This window comes from Osmerus eperlanus, chromosome 22 (assembly GCF_963692335.1).
Source record: "Osmerus eperlanus chromosome 22, fOsmEpe2.1, whole genome shotgun sequence".
In the NCBI taxonomy this organism is placed as follows: Eukaryota; Metazoa; Chordata; class Actinopteri; order Osmeriformes; family Osmeridae; genus Osmerus; species Osmerus eperlanus.
The window spans coordinates 68,411-84,821 of NC_085039.1; the positions used below are offsets into that span (position 1 = coordinate 68,411).

Here is a 16,411-nt window from a genome sequence, read left to right on the forward strand (position 1 = left end):
TACCGTGTAGAGCGAATTGATGACAAGCGGCCAATCACATTTCTCGGTGAGAGGATGGATTCCTAGGGGGAAGAAAAACAGTTAAAATATTGTTTACAAAAATCATACATTTAACACCTAGAAGAACCAATAGTACTTACCTGAGAGTGGATGGTGCAGAACCTACCTTAAGAAACTGACCTAATAAATACCTTCAATTCTTCATACATATTAATAGATCACTAATTTCTTCTTTTTTCCTTTTCTAAGGGAATAATAAAACAGAGCAATTAAACATACTGTACTTGTGCCAGCGCAAACTCCCACCCAGCAATGGGTTGAGACCCTTCTGAAACCTAACCCTAACCCCTAACCCTAAACCCTAACCCCATACCCAACCCCAACCCTCCCTGTAACCCCACCCCTCCCTTTAACCCTAGGCCTAAACCCAACCCTCCCTTTAAAAATCCCTCCGACCCCATACCCAACCCCAACCCTCCCTGTAACCCCACCCCTCCCTTTAACCCTAGGCCCAAACCCAACCCTCCCTTTAAAAGTCCCTTCGACCCTATACCCAACCCCAACCCTCCCTGTAACCCCACCCCTACCTTTAACCCTAGGCCCAAACCCAACCCTCCCTTTAAAAGTCCCTTCAACCCGCCCTTTAACCCCACCCTGCCTTCCCATTCCCACCCTACCTTTAATCCCCTTCCTTGTAACCCCACCCCCCCCTTTAACCCTAGGCCCAAACCCAACCCTCCCTTTAAAGGTCCCTTCAACCCGCCCTCTAACCCCGCCCTGCCTTCCTATTCCCACCCTACCTTTAATCCCCTTCCTAGTTCCCCACTGGGTGTTGACCCACCCTTTAATCCCACCACCCTTCCCAACCCGCCCTTTAATTCCACCCTGCTTTCCCGTCCCCACCCTACCTCTAATACCCTTCCTAATTCCCCACTGGTTGTTTACCCGCCCTTTAACCCCACCATCCTTCCCGATCCTGATTTTAACAACACTCAGGATTCTGCTTTCACCCCCCCGGCCCCACCACCCACAACCAACACCGGCACACCGTTCACCTCAGACACCGTCACAGACCCGTTGATAATCATTCCCCTAGTCACCACATTTTCACATAAAACTCGACCCCTACAACATGCATTCAAACACAACTTCACCACGGCCCAACGCACATACCCCGCACTCAAACCCTACAAGATCATTTCAGCATACAGGAAAAATAAAAGCTTAAAGGACATACTCATACACACCAAATTCAGCACCATGCCCTCTCCAGTGGCCAAACCTCATACACTTCATTACAAATACAGAAAATTTATTACAAACCCTCACAGTCACACATCAGCTCCAGTCCCGGACAACCTCACCTTACAAACCTCCAATGCAGTATACATCATCACCTGCACCCTCTGTCACAAACACTACATAGGAGAAACCGGTTCATCAATAGACACTAGGCTCAAACAACACCTATACAACATCTCACGGGCACACCTACAAACCACACTTGTCACACACTTCCAGGAGCACCCCGTCACTCACCTCATCATATCTGGTGTGGAGTCGGGGTCTGGGTGGTCCAGTGGACAGCGGAAACACGCCGAAAGAAAATGGATCACACAGTTAAACACAATTACACCCCTGGGATTGAATGAAAAAACATAACACTCTCCATCTCATACAAGACCTGCTTCACTCACCGAATAACTTACACCTTCAATAACACTCACCTTGATCAGCACTATCCACTCATCCATCGCCACACAGCACCTGCAAAAGAACAAACACATTACTTCACAACACTTTGGAACATATACATGTACACACTCATACATACACCACCTAAAACAGTATAATACACACACACATAACTTACCTGGCTATGTATCCATACACACGCACACACTTACATACTGGCACATAGATCTACACACTAAAGAACAAATTCAACAACACCTACCTTGGTCCTCCGTCCTCAGCACAATCTACTCAGTCACCACCACACAGCACCTGTAAAAGAAAACACGCACATTATTTCACAACACTTGTTTTTGTATTTCTGCCTTCCTTCCTTTCTTTTGGTATATACAATTTTTATTTTTTATTTTCTTTTATTTTTTATTTTTTATAACACAGGAATGATAGGCCCGTGCTCCTTAAGACCGTCCAGTTTTTCTTTTAACCCTACCCTAACCCAAACCTAACCCTAACCCTAAACCCTAACCCTAAACCCTAACCCTAACCCTTTTCAGATTAAATTAGCTGCCCGGTTAAGGTAGGACACGCACTCACCCACAATGCACCCATACACCTCCACCCACTAGATGCATCTCAATCTCTCCTCCCACGTTCTTTAGCCTTTACCTACTAATTTAGACCGAATCCTCTCGCCTCGGGATTCGCATCAGTTTGCGCCGTTCCTTATAATAATGATTAGTATCCTCTAAGACGCCCACTCATACAGTTGCCCCCTCTGTTTTACTCTCTCTCGTTTGATAGTATGTCTGGAATTGACCGCCACTATGAGAGGGATCCTCGCCAGGCACACGACCCCTACTGTAACCCGAACTCCTACTGGGGGGCTGTCTCCCACCCCTCCGCTCCCCCCTCCTCCTGGGAGTATGACCGCAGCACGGTCTGGGGACGCCCCCGTCTCCGGGATCCCCCTGGGCCATACAGGGATCCACTGCCCTGGCAAGACAGTGGCACCACTAGAAGGGGGGCGTACTTTAGGGGTCCTTCTGACCCACCTCACGCTCCAGGCCCTGAACCTGGTTTCTCGTACGATTACAACCCGTACTTAGCTGACCACCAATATGCCCCTTCGCTAGGTAGAGCACGCCGCATCGACCTCTCTCCACACCGACGGGCCCCCGGGGCAACGCGCGAGGCTCCGGCCTTCCGTCTCTCACCTGGATTCCGACGTGCCCCCAGGGCAACACGCGGGTCCCGTACCATACACCAGTTTGGGTCCCTACGTGCCCCCAGGGCAACACGAGGGACCCCCACTGCGGCCCCCGCAGCACACCCTATGGCCCGACGTGCCCCCAGGGTAACACGCGGGACCCCCGCTACGGCCCCTCCGGCGCATCCGGTGCCCCGACGTGCCCCCAGGGCAACACGCGGGGCACACACAACTGCTCCGACTCATCAGCCCCGACCTCGACGAAACGCGGCACAGCCTGGGCCACTGGACTGGGCCTCCAGTGGCCCCGCTGTGACCCCCAAGCGGCGTAAGCGCGGTGGCCAACCCCACTCACCGGCGGAACGCCGCATCAGAAGACGTCTAGCCCGTGCACACGCTCTCGCGGTCAACACCCTCGCACGGGCACGAGTCGGGGACGCTAAAACCAGCTTCCCTCAGATCACCCCGACTACGCCCGTACAGGCAGCCACCAATGTGGCCGTTCCGGATACTCCACCGGGCCTACGGCAAATGTCAGCCGACAGATACTCCGTTAATGCGCAACAGTCACGCCAGGTTTACGGCAGGCCCACAACTGAAGTAGGGAAAACCATCTGTAAATTAATCAAGACCGCACACCACCACGGGGAAGTCAGGGCCTACGTTAGGGACGGCATACAGCCACCGGGGCTCCAGAATAAAATAAACGAACTGGCCACAATGTTCCGACCGTCGTCCCCGACACATGATAACTGGAGCCAACTCCAACAGATCTCGGAGAACTTTATTAGGGAGTCATACCAATCCCTTGAAGAACATTACGACAAAGTCTCAGGGGATCTCACACGTACTCTCAGGGTACGCTATACCACTTTCCGGAGTTGGCTGGATGCATGGGAACTAGGGGTTAGATGGGCCACTCGCGATCTGGGAAACTCTATCTCTCAAGCGACGATTCATCAAGCCAGGTCTTCTCTACCATGTAACGTCTTCTCTTCTTCCTCTTCTTCCACTACTAACGCACCCTGGGCTCCTCCGGTTTCTGCGGCCAAACCCGCCAGACCCATGTTGACGCCCTCCATGGTTCCGCGCGCGCTGTTCGCCACGCCGCACCGACCCCGTGTGGAACCTTCAGCCACGGTCACACGGGCGAACTTGGGTGCGGAGACTGAGGAGCCTCTGGCCCTCCCCGATCCTGATCACATCGGGGCTGCGGCCAGAACCCTCAGTCTCACTACACTGGCTTCGGCCCCTGTCCCGATGGACACCTCCGAAGCTGCGGATCTAGAATGGAGCCAACTTGACACAGCAGAGTTAGCTACGTTCTCCCCGCGGATGGCATCTCCTGTGGCCCTACGTACGCTACTGAGAGCACCTCTCGTCGGGGACAACGAACCCTCACTCACGGATCTAGCTATAGCTCTGGACACGGGCGACCCCAAGGTCTCTGGGCCCTCGCCACGCCCACCTCTCTCTATAACTCTCTCCAGACCTCTCTCTCCTCTCGCGCCTCTTTCGTCACCAACGTGGTCACTACTCCACTCCTCTGAGGACGAGGCCGAGGAGGTGGCTCTACGGAAGGCTCTGCTGGCGGAACTTCCCCACTCCTCGGACCTCTTTGATCCTCCTCTCTCGTCCGTTTCGCATGTCATTCCGACCACTACAGCGGTGGCCGCCTTAGCGCCCGCACCCGGTCCCTCCCCTCTGGGAGCCCGGAGACGCACCCCACTGAACTCTCTCTCGGTCCACACCACCAACGCGGCTGCGGCCCTGACGCCCGCACCCGGTCCCTCCCATCTGGAGGCCCAGAGACAAACAGCCGACACAACTACCGCCGCGCCACAGCTCTCACTGCACACCAGACACGATCACAACGGGAACAAGGGCGGTTGGAGCCTGGTCCCTGGTAGACAGACCATAATAATGGGTGACTCTAATCTCCATCGTCTCCCTGCCGTTAACATCGACACAGTTCAGGTTGACTGTTACCCAGGGGCCAGGCTCTACCATGCGATCAACATCCTCGCCAAAATCTCTGTCCCTGCACTGCACGTAAAACGGGTCATCCTGGCTTTTGGACTTAACAATCGGAACATGGGCATCGACACCTCTACCAAACAGGCCATGACAATGTTCACCAAGGCCACTGCAGCTTTTCCGCACGCCTCTATCTCTATCCCGCTAATCAACACCTCTCCGGACCTGCCGGCGCTCGAAAAAGAAACAATCTCTAGCCTCAACCGTTACCTGGCCGCACATGTGCCCATCATTCCACTGCTGCCTGCCGCGTCCTTCAGTACCGGCAGAGACAAAATTCACTGGACGACTCCCACGGCTACGGCCATGCGCGCGCACTGGCTAAACTATTTAAACTGAATGGACCCTCTGACCAAGCCCAGGGGGTGAGGAAGGGCCTGATCAACCTTTCTTCTTACTTTAGACCCACGTTAGCGCAGCGCAGCCTCTTAGTTAGAGGCCTATCTTTTGTTCCTACTCTCAATATTGCCGCGGGCGGTAGAAATCGTTTGTGTCTCGAGATAGCCAATTATCACCGCAGAGTTAAACTGGCCACCTATTTTGAAGAAAGAGAACCTGTTAATATAACAGAGCGTCCACGTTTCTTCCCCAAGTCACGTTGGACTCCCAAGGACAGCCAGTTACCTCCCGTGATACCTGCTTTGGTGATGGCAGACCTACACTCGGTAGACTCCCTCCCAAACCTGGACGCGGAAGCCCTGAACCTCACTAGTGAGGAAGTGGTGGCTTTGAGACAGCTGCGGACGGACCCGCACCTGGTCCTCAAGCCAGCCGATAAGGGCTCCGCAGTGGTCATCATGGACCGAACACACTACGTACAAGAAGCAGAGAGACAACTCAATATGCCAGAATACTACCGCAGATTAGACGAACCTTTGTTCACCACCACGGCCCGCGAGATCGATCGGATCCTCATGTGCCTGGTGAGACTGGGCTATCTCGCACCCAGACAAAGGTTATACTTAATGGGGGAGGGAGAGCCCAAGCCTAGAAAGTTCTACCTCCTACCTAAAATCCACAAGGATCCAGCTTCCTGGCCCCTCCCCTACCTGACCCCAGCTGGGAGACCGATTGTATCTGACTGCGGCAGTGAGACCTATGGCATAGCAGAGTATATTGACTCGTTCCTCAACCCGCTGTCCAATCAACACCCTAGCTATGTCAAGGACACGTATGACTTTATAGCCAAGGTTAGGGCCGCGAGACTCAATGAGAATGACCTGCTTTTCTCTATGGATGTAGACAGCCTGTACACTAACATAGAGGCACCTGAGGGGCTTAGAGCGGTTCAACAAATGCTTACACTGAACCCGGCTGAGGGCCGCCCGGACAGGTATATTATGCAGCTACTTGAACTCGCACTCACTAAAAACGACTTTGAGTTCAACGGTAAACACTACCTCCAACTCAAAGGCGTGGCTATGGGGAAGAAATTTGCCCCCGCACATGCGGACATCTATATGGCTATGTGGGAGGCAACGGTTCTTCCAAAGTGCCCTCTCAAACCCACACACTACCTCAGATACTTGGATGATATCTGGGGAGTGTGGCCACACTCCAGGGAGGCCTTCACTGTGTTTGTCAACATCCTCAACTCTCACCACAACTCTATTAAGGTCAAATATGTACTCAGTGATAATAGCATGGATTTCCTAGACACCACGACCTTCAAAGGAGTGGACTTCCCTACATCCCACTGTTTAGACGTTAAAGTATTTTTTAAGGAGACCGACACACACGCTCTATTGCACAGAGACAGCTACCACCCGAAACACACATTTCCTGGGGTAGTCAAGTCACAGCTGCTACGATTCCACAGAATCTGCACACAGCACAGTGACTTCCTGGCAGCTAAGCACACCCTTTACCAGGTCCTGGCCCAGAGGGGTTATCCACGCAGTCTCCTACGTCAGGTCTCTAGGACCTTTCTGGAAGTTACACAGCGTGACGACACACTCACTATCCCTCTGGTCACCACGTTCGGACGCCGCAACCGGCTCCTGAACCGCAGGTTTAAACAAAATCTGTTGACACACCTGGGAGGCTCTGGCGTATTGGAAGGGGCCACCCTCATCTCGGCTTACAGGAAAAACCGCAGCACTGGTGAATTCCTAGTCCGTAGTGGCCTCGGACCACTCAACCGAATACCGCAACCGTTGCACACACACTTTTCACCCCTCACTGCGGTTCACTGTCGAGCGCTCAAGGCCAGGCTTCCAATAGCTTCCCTGCCACCCTCGACTTGTAGCGCAGTGTATGTGATCACGTGCAGTGCCTGCGGCTTGCGTTATGTCGGCGAAACTGGGAATTCCCTCCAACAGCGCCTCACCCAACACCTCTATAATATTAACAACCACCGCCGTCTTGACACACACCTGGTCCCCCACTTCCTGAGACACGGAGCCGAATCTCTTAACATGAGCGGCCTGGAACACAACCCAGAGTGGAAGCGCAGACAAAGGCAGGCCGGTGAGAGGAAATGGATATGGAGGCTTTCCTCCCTATATCCGGAGGGCCTTAACGTCCGCACCTGAGTACAGGACCTTAATTTTAAATTGGACAACGAGTGTTACAGGGATAACTTCAATGCTTGGACCCTGGACTGATCACAACACTCACACCCCCGTTTAACAATATCCTCAACCGTACACTATTACTGCTAACCTAATTGTAATCTGAGGAAGTTTACCTTGACCCCCTGGGGATCAGGACTCTGAGGATCATTGCTATAATAACAATGTTTAGAATTATAACTCAGTTTCTACAATCAATAACTTTGGTATAATCTGGTGGTGTTTACCCTGTCCCTACTAGGACAGGGACCCTTAAGATAATAGTTCATATTAGCAATACTATAATGGTGGTGTTTACTCTGTCCCCATTGGGACAGGGACCCTTGGAATAATAACCCCTATTATTAATATCATTATGATAGTGTTTACTCTGCCCCTGGGAGGACAGGGACCCTGAGCATAATATCTTCTATTACTAGTACTTGTTAACTAACACTTGTGATGTTGACCGGTTGAACCTCGTGAGACTAAGGATCCGGATGAGATCCAGCCTATTAACAACTGTCCAAACCCTTATTATAATCCCAATGGCGTTTACCTTGACCCCCGGGGATCAAGGACCCTGGGATTTATTATAACTATTACTTGGAATACTCACAATTGTTTAACACTGATGATGTTCACTACGATCCCCTCTGGGTCGGAACTCTGATAAGTTTCCAGTGGATGAACATTAACCAACACTCGGAGAATAGAAGAGTATGGAGTTCTCATTGTTTTTGCCGTCTATGGACTCTGCATCTGTCACACAAGGCCCTCCCCGCTAATTGAGGAACTATAAGAAACCTTCGATTTTTACACATTAGGACCCCCTAAACTCTGATTTTCTTAGCTACTGGACTCTTGAATCCGTACTGAGGGACCTTTCTGACTCTGAGCATGCTCCCGCATTGACCCTGCTACCTGAACATGTCAAGTGGATACTGAGACGGCCATCCATGTGCTCGACCTATACTTATATATTATGCATTGTTTCTTACTGTATGTCTATATATTACTGTCCCTCTGGGTGCTCCTCACTCACCTTGTGTCGAGTGGCGAGCACTTCAGGGGTTACCCGGCCTAGGTTCCCCTCGGGGTTCCTAGAGGGGCCTAGCCCCTGTTCGGATGTGGTGGATGACTCAGCATTGGCATAGCGTGTGCCTCAGTCCTGAGCCTAAGTGGGTCGAAGTACTGAACTACTGGGCTCGGGGGATTTTCAGACGTCAAACCTAACCCTAACCCTAACCCAAAATGCTGTTGACGCGGTTGAGTGACACCATGGTGGGTATAAGGGGTCCTAACCCCACCTTGACCCTGAACCCTAACCCCAACCCTCCCTTCCCCAAATCTAATCCTCCCCCTTCCCCAAACCCCATGGTGGAAAGGGGACTTAACCCCTCCCTGATCCCTCATCCTAACCCCAACCCTCCCTCTCCTATACCTCACCCCAACCCTCCCTTTCCTATACCTTACCCCAACCCTCCCCCCTCCTCCCTTCCCTTTCCCTGGAACCTACTTACCGTCACGCCCTCAGCCAGTCACAGCCAAAGGTCCTCCATCGAGAGGAGCCCGTTATCCATCCGACCTGTTGGAGGAAAATACAAGATTGGCAGTTAGACGTAGTGAAACCCATAGTGGTGGTGGGGGACGGTAATCTCTCGGCTATCCCTACTTTTAAGGATGATCTTATCCAAGTTGACAGTTTCCCAGGAGCGAACTGTCATCATTTAAGGCGGATACTAGAGAAATTGACACCTAACTCTAACACAGAGCATGTCATCCTGTCAGTAGGGATGGTTAACTGTCTCGACAGACAGAAACCCACGACCACCGTGAAACAACTGCAGCAGCTTGGGAAAACCTGTCAAAAACGATTTCCTAAAGCTGTTGTCTACGTGCCATTCATTCATTTCTCGGACAGGTTGGCTAAGGACCAGCAAGAATTGTTTGACGATTTTAACTTTTATGTTGATAGTAAATCTCCTTTTCAAACGTTACCTGAGATGGATAAACTCCAATTCCAGGTAACGGGACAGGATCCAGTTCTCTGGACCACTGAAACCGCAGAGAGAATGCTAAAATTATGGATGAGTGATTTATTATTATAAACATCTAAAGGTTGCATACCCCCTGCTGTCTTCCGAGTGGGAGGTGAGGGATTCCTGGGGAAAGAGAAAAAAGTTATTAACAATACCAGGAATCAGAAAAGAGTGTATATATGCACATACTTACTTACCTGTGATACTTACCTGTGATGACCAGTAGGGGGCAGAAGGGTTCCTGTAGGACAAAAAAAGAAAAAAGATCAACACAGATCTAAAGTATAGGGTATTTAGTGGTTGACTTACCTGGGATACTTACCTGCTAGGATACCTACCTGGATGGGAATATAATAATCCTCCTCTTCACCTTCTTTTCTGGGGACAAAAAAAACATTGAATAAAAACACAGGACTTGTGCCAGTGCAACTCCAGCCCATCGTTGGGCTGAGACCTTTCCACAAACCTAACCCAGCCAGAGCCTAGTCCAGTGTCTTATTTTTTGAAAATATTTTTAAATTCCCCTTTTACTTCATTTTTTTCTTGAGGTTTTAGTTAGGAATTAAGTAACTGGCAACTTTTACAAAGAAAGTGTTGGGCCTAATTAAGCCTTAATTGAACACAAGAGGGTGTGAGAGGGGTATGGCAGATTGGCCAATTAGAAACCACAGGAAGTGGCCAAGCCCCCGCCCCCCTTCCACTACTTAACTTCCTGTCTGCCTCATCCAACTCAGTTCTCCTCTGAGGAAGCCTTATGAAGGTGAAACGTTAGGAGCTCCTTCTTTTATTCTTTTACTCTTTTATTCTTTTATGGGGGGCAAAAACTTTTAGAGTGCATTTTAACCTATGGTTTTATTCAGAGTGGACCCAGTCCATCTTTGAACTTTTTTTGGTCCTTGGTTTTAAACAAACAGTTGCACATTTTTGCACCCAGTACTTGGCACTTTATGAGCAGGGGAGAGAACCCTGGTTGGCTCAGTTCCCTCTTTGTGTGGGGTGAGTGTGTGTGTGGGTGTGTGGTGCACTTACCTTATTCCTGGTTTGGAACCTCTTGTTCAAAAGCACAGTGTGCAGTTCTACAGGGACTGACCAAGGAAGGGGCCATCTTCACCCTGAACAGGTGTCATTGGGGCAAAAAAAGACAACCCTTGCAGTAAGGGCTCTTTTTAGACAGGCTTTTCTAAAGGCCAATAATCTTCTATGTGCAATAAAAGGACTAAATAGGAAAATACCATAGGCCATAGATGCATTTTATTGATGTCTGAACAATTTTATTGAGACATTTTAGAAATACTTTTAGCAATTTTAGTGGTTTTACTTTTTATAAGGAGGATGGAAGTGGGACCAACAGATACAGGAAACGGGATAAACCGACCCAAATGCCTGAATGTCCCACTGGCCAAAATTTATTTTAAACTTCTCCAAGCTCTGCATCACACAGAGATCCTGGATGACTCCATCTCCAAGGGATCCTGTCCAAAAGGGATGCAGAGGCAGGTTAATAAATTAACAACTTTTATTAAACCTGCGTCCCCCTCGTTTGAGACCACCAGTAAGGTGAAAATGAACACCAACAAATGGTTAGAGGGGAACTTGGAAATTTTAAAATGTCATTATGATGATATGTTGGTCTTTTTACTGGGTGACTTACCTGGGATGGATGAGGAGGCTTTTCGAGTGGCGGTGGGCTGGGGAAGGTTGAGATACAAACGCAAATTCACAACAACATCAGTGAAAACATTGCGGGAATTACTCACCTCTCCAGGAGAAAATCCTTCTTCTCAAGCCTTCCGGCCGATGAATCCGGAAGACTTCCCACCATTGCCTGCGTCCATGGGTATGGGGGTCCTAACTCCAATTGAGGAGGACTCCGACACCAGTGTGGTCACCCAGGGGGATGGATACTTACCTTTGGTAGGGATGAGGGAAACTCCAGAGGTCTCTGGTACATCTCCTGTGGGGAAAACAAAAAACATCAAACAGTCACATGGGTCAAACACAGTTGGAACTACCTTACTTACCTTTAAAGAGGCCCTGAACTTTACATCTGGGGTCTCTGAAATTGTGAGGGAGAGGGTCCAAGTTGCCCCCAGTAGTGGCAGTGAGGTGGCAATTAGCTCGACTATTGCCAGCCCACCCCCAACAGTGGAGACCAGTTTCCCTCCCAAAATGCTGTTGACGCGGTTGAGTGACACCATGGTGGGTATAAGGGGTCCTAACCCCACCTTGACCCTGAACCCTAACCCCAACCCTCCCTTCCCCAAATCTAATCCTCCCCCTTCCCCAAACCCCATGGTGGAAAGGGGACTTAACCCCTCCCTGATCCCTCATCCTAACCCCAACCCTCCCTCTCCTATACCTCACCCCAACCCTCCCTTTCCTATACCTTACCCCAACCCTCCCCCCTCCTCCCTTCCCTTTCCCTGGAACCTACTTACCGTCACGCCCTCAGCCAGTCACAGCCAAAGGTCCTCCATCGAGAGGAGCCCGTTATCCATCCGACCTGTTGGAGGAAAATACAAGATTGGCAGTTAGACGTAGTGAAACCCATAGTGGTGGTGGGGGACGGTAATCTCTCGGCTATCCCTACTTTTAAGGATGATCTTATCCAAGTTGACAGTTTCCCAGGAGCGAACTGTCATCATTTAAGGCGGATACTAGAGAAATTGACACCTAACTCTAACACAGAGCATGTCATCCTGTCAGTAGGGATGGTTAACTGTCTCGACAGACAGAAACCCACGACCACCGTGAAACAACTGCAGCAGCTTGGGAAAACCTGTCAAAAACGATTTCCTAAAGCTGTTGTCTACGTGCCATTCATTCATTTCTCGGACAGGTTGGCTAAGGACCAGCAAGAATTGTTTGACGATTTTAACTTTTATGTTGATAGTAAATCTCCTTTTCAAACGTTACCTGAGATGGATAAACTCCAATTCCAGGTAACGGGACAGGATCCAGTTCTCTGGACCACTGAAACCGCAGAGAGAATGCTAAAATTATGGATGAGTGATTTATTATTATAAACATCTAAAGGTTGCATACCCCCTGCTGTCTTCCGAGTGGGAGGTGAGGGATTCCTGGGGAAAGAGAAAAAAGTTATTAACAATACCAGGAATCAGAAAAGAGGGTATATATGCACATACTTACTTACCTGTGATACTTACCTGTGATGACCAGTAGGGGGCAGAAGGGTTCCTGTAGGACAAAAAAAGAAAAAAGATCAACACAGATCTAAAGTATAGGGTATTTAGTGGTTGACTTACCTGGGATACTTACCTGCTAGGATACCTACCTGGATGGGAATATAATAATCCTCCTCTTCACCTTCTTTTCTGGGGACAAAAAAAACATTGAATAAAAACACAGGACTTGTGCCAGTGCAACTCCAGCCCATCGTTGGGCTGAGACCTTTCCACAAACCTAACCCTAACCCCTCTCTGCCCGCCCCAAGAGCTACACCCAACCTGGTCCCTCATCCTAACCCCAACCCCTCAGACCCCATACCCAACCCCAACCCTCCCTGTAACCACACCCCTCCCTTTAACCCTAGGCCTAAACCCAACCCTCCCTTTAAAAGTCCCTCCGACCCCATACCCAACCCCAACCCTCCCTGTAACCCCACCCCTCCCTTTAACCCTAGGCCCAAACCCAACCCTCCCTTTAAAAGTCCCTTCAACCCGCCCTCTAACCCCACCCTGCCTTCCCATTCCCACCCTACCTTTAATCCCCTTCCTTGTAACCCCACCCCTCCCTTTAACCCTAGGCCTAAACCCAACCCTCCCTCCGACCCCATACCCAACCCCAACCCTCCCTGTAACCCCACCCCTCCCCAGCCAAACCTCATACATTTCATTATAAATACAGAAAATTCATTACAAACCCTCACAGTCACACATCAGCTCCAGTCCCGGACAACCTCACCTTACAAACCTCGAACGCCGTATACATCATCACCTGCACCCTCTGCCACAAACACTACGTAGGAGAAACCGGTTCATCAATAGACACTAGGCTCAAACAACACCTATACAACATCTCACGGGCACACCTACAAACAACACTCGTCACACACTTCCAGGAGCACCCCGTCACTCACCTCATCATATCTGGTGTGGAGTCGGGGTCCGGGTGGTCCAGTGGACAGCGGAAACACGCCGAAAGAAAATGGATCACACAGTTAAACACAATTACACCCCTGGGACTGAATGAAAAAACATAACACTCTTCATCTCATACAAGACCTGCTTCACTCAACATATACATATACACACTCATACATATTCTTACACATACATTACCCAAAAAAATAATATACACACACATAACTTACCTGGCTATGTATCCATACACACACCTACCTTGGTCCTCCAATTCTCAGCACCATCCACTCAGCCACCACCACACAGCACCTGTAAAAGAAAACACACATTATTTCACAAAACCTCTTTGTTGTAGTTCTGTTTTTCTTCCTCTCTTTTGTTTTATACTTTCAACACAGGAATGATAGGCCCGTGCTCCCTAAGACCGTCCAGTTTTTCTTTTTACCCTACCCTAACCCAAACCTAACCCTAACCCTAAACCCTAACCCTAGCATTTCGAGGGACGGTTCACCTTTCCACACCACCTGCTGACGTCCAACTAGTAAAAATCCTAAAATCCTAAATCCTAAATCCAGCGCCTTGGACCGCTCGGCCACGCTACCACGTTGTCAGGTCTTGGCCCCCCGGGCTCTTCCCGAAGCTGATCGATCGTCCAGGAGCTCACGTGACATTCTTAATGCCTGGAAGCGCTTGAACGTCACAAGATAAAACAGATCTAACAATAGCCCTCCTAAATAGCTCTTACACATGAACTTTACGGCGCTTTATTTAACATTACCTCCATTCTTATGTATTATTTTGCTCATACTGGTACTATCTGTCCTTGTATTGTTTTTCTTTTTTGTCTTGTTGTTCTATTTGTGATGCTATAGCCTGCATGGAGAATACCAAATCAAATTCCTAGTGTCTGTATACATGGCGAAATAAAGTTGATTTGAACCTCTCTCAAGGTTCTGCATTGGCCAGGAATCGAGCCCTGGTCAACTGCTTGGAAGGCAGCTATGCTTGCCACTATACCACCAATGCCCCCAACAGACTCCGTGATCGCACAGCATTTCGAGGGACGGTTCACCTTTCCACACCACCTACTGACGTCCAACTAGTAAGAAATTGCCCTATGCCTGGTTTATACTTCTGCGGAGTTTGAAACACGTGGCCTAATCGTGACGCTATCGACCGTCACAAGAGACGAGATGCCTCTCCACGGTCTGTACTGGCTGGGGATTGAACCCCGTCAACTTCAAGGAAAAAAGTTGCCACTGTAGTTGCCACTATAACTACGATGCCCCAAAAAATCATATACAATCGCACATGTCGAGCCACAGTTCACTTTTTCAAACCCACTTACTGACTTCAAAGCAATGGGACGGCGTTAGCACCCTACAAAAGTGGCAGCGATGGGATTTGAACCCACGCCTCCGGAGAGACTGGAGCCTAAATCCAGCGCCTTGGACCGCTCGGCCACGCTACCACGTTGTCAGGTCTTGGCCCCCCGGGCTCTTCCCGAAGCTGATCGATCGTCCAGGAGCTCACGTGACATTCTTAATGCCTGGAAGCGCTTGAACGTCACAAGATAAAACAGATCTAACAATAGCCCTCCTAAATAGCTCTTACACATGAACTTTACGGCGCTTTATTTAACATTACCTCCATTCTTATGTATTATTTTGCTCATACTGGTACTATCTGTCCTTGTATTGTTTTTCTTTTTTGTCTTGTTGTTCTATTTGTGATGCTATAGCCTGCATGGAGAATACCAAATCAAATTCCTAGTGTCTGTATACATGGCGAAATAAAGTTGATTTGAATCTCTCTCAAGGTTCTGCATTGGCCAGGAATCGAGCCCTGGTCAACTGCTTGGAAGGCAGCTATGCTTGCCACTATACCACCAATGCCCCCAACAGACTCCGTGATCGCACAGCATTTCGAGGGACGGTTCACCTTTCCACACCACCTACTGACGTCCAACTAGTAAGAAATTGCCCTATGCCTGGTTTATACTTCTGCGGAGTTTGAAACACGTGGCCTAATCGTGACGCTATCGACCGTCACAAGAGACGAGATGCCTCTCCACGGTCTGTACTGGCTGGGGATTGAACCCCGTCAACTTCAAGGAAAAAAGTTGCCACTGTAGTTGCCACTATAACTACGATGCCCCAAAAAATCATATACAATCGCACATGTCGAGCCACAGTTCACTTTTTCAAACCCACTTACTGACTTCAAAGCAATGGGACGGCGTTAGCACCCTACAAAAGTGGCAGCGGTGGGATTTGAACCCACGCCTCCGGAGAGACTGGAGCCTAAATCCAGCGCCTTGGACCGCTCGGCCACGCTACCACGTTGTCAGGTCTTGGCCCCCCGGGCTCTTCCCGAAGCTGATCGATCGTCCAGGAGCTCACGTGACATTCTTAATGCCTGGAAGCGCTTGAACGTCACAAGATAAAACAGATCTAACAATAGCCCTCCTAAATAGCTCTTACACATGAACTTTACGGCGCTTTATTTAACATTACCTCCATTCTTATTTATTATTTTGCTCATACTGGTACTATCTGTCCTTGTATTGTTTTTCTTTTTTGTCTTGTTGTTCTATTTGTGATGCTATAGCCTGCATGGAGAATACCAAATCAAATTCCTAGTGTCTGTATACATGGCGAAATAAAGTTGATTTGAATCTCTCTCAAGGTTCTGCATTGGCCAGGAATCGAGCCCTGGTCAACTGCTTGGAAGGCAGCTATGCTTGCCACTATACCACCAATGCCCCCAACAGAC

At 49.5% G+C, this 16,411-nt stretch overlaps 2 non-coding genes across 2 annotated transcripts; both read right to left on the reverse strand.

The window, feature by feature from the left end:
- Positions 1 to 15,025: 15,025 nt before the first annotated feature.
- On the reverse strand, positions 15,026 to 15,107 carry trnal-uag (transfer RNA leucine (anticodon UAG)). Its single transcript has one exon. It is a non-coding gene; the product is annotated as a tRNA-Leu (tRNA).
- A 787-nt stretch (positions 15,108 to 15,894) lies between these two features.
- Positions 15,895 to 15,976, reverse strand: trnal-uag (transfer RNA leucine (anticodon UAG)). The gene has a single exon. It is a non-coding gene; the product is annotated as a tRNA-Leu (tRNA).
- Between the last annotated feature and the right edge of the window lie 435 nt (positions 15,977 to 16,411).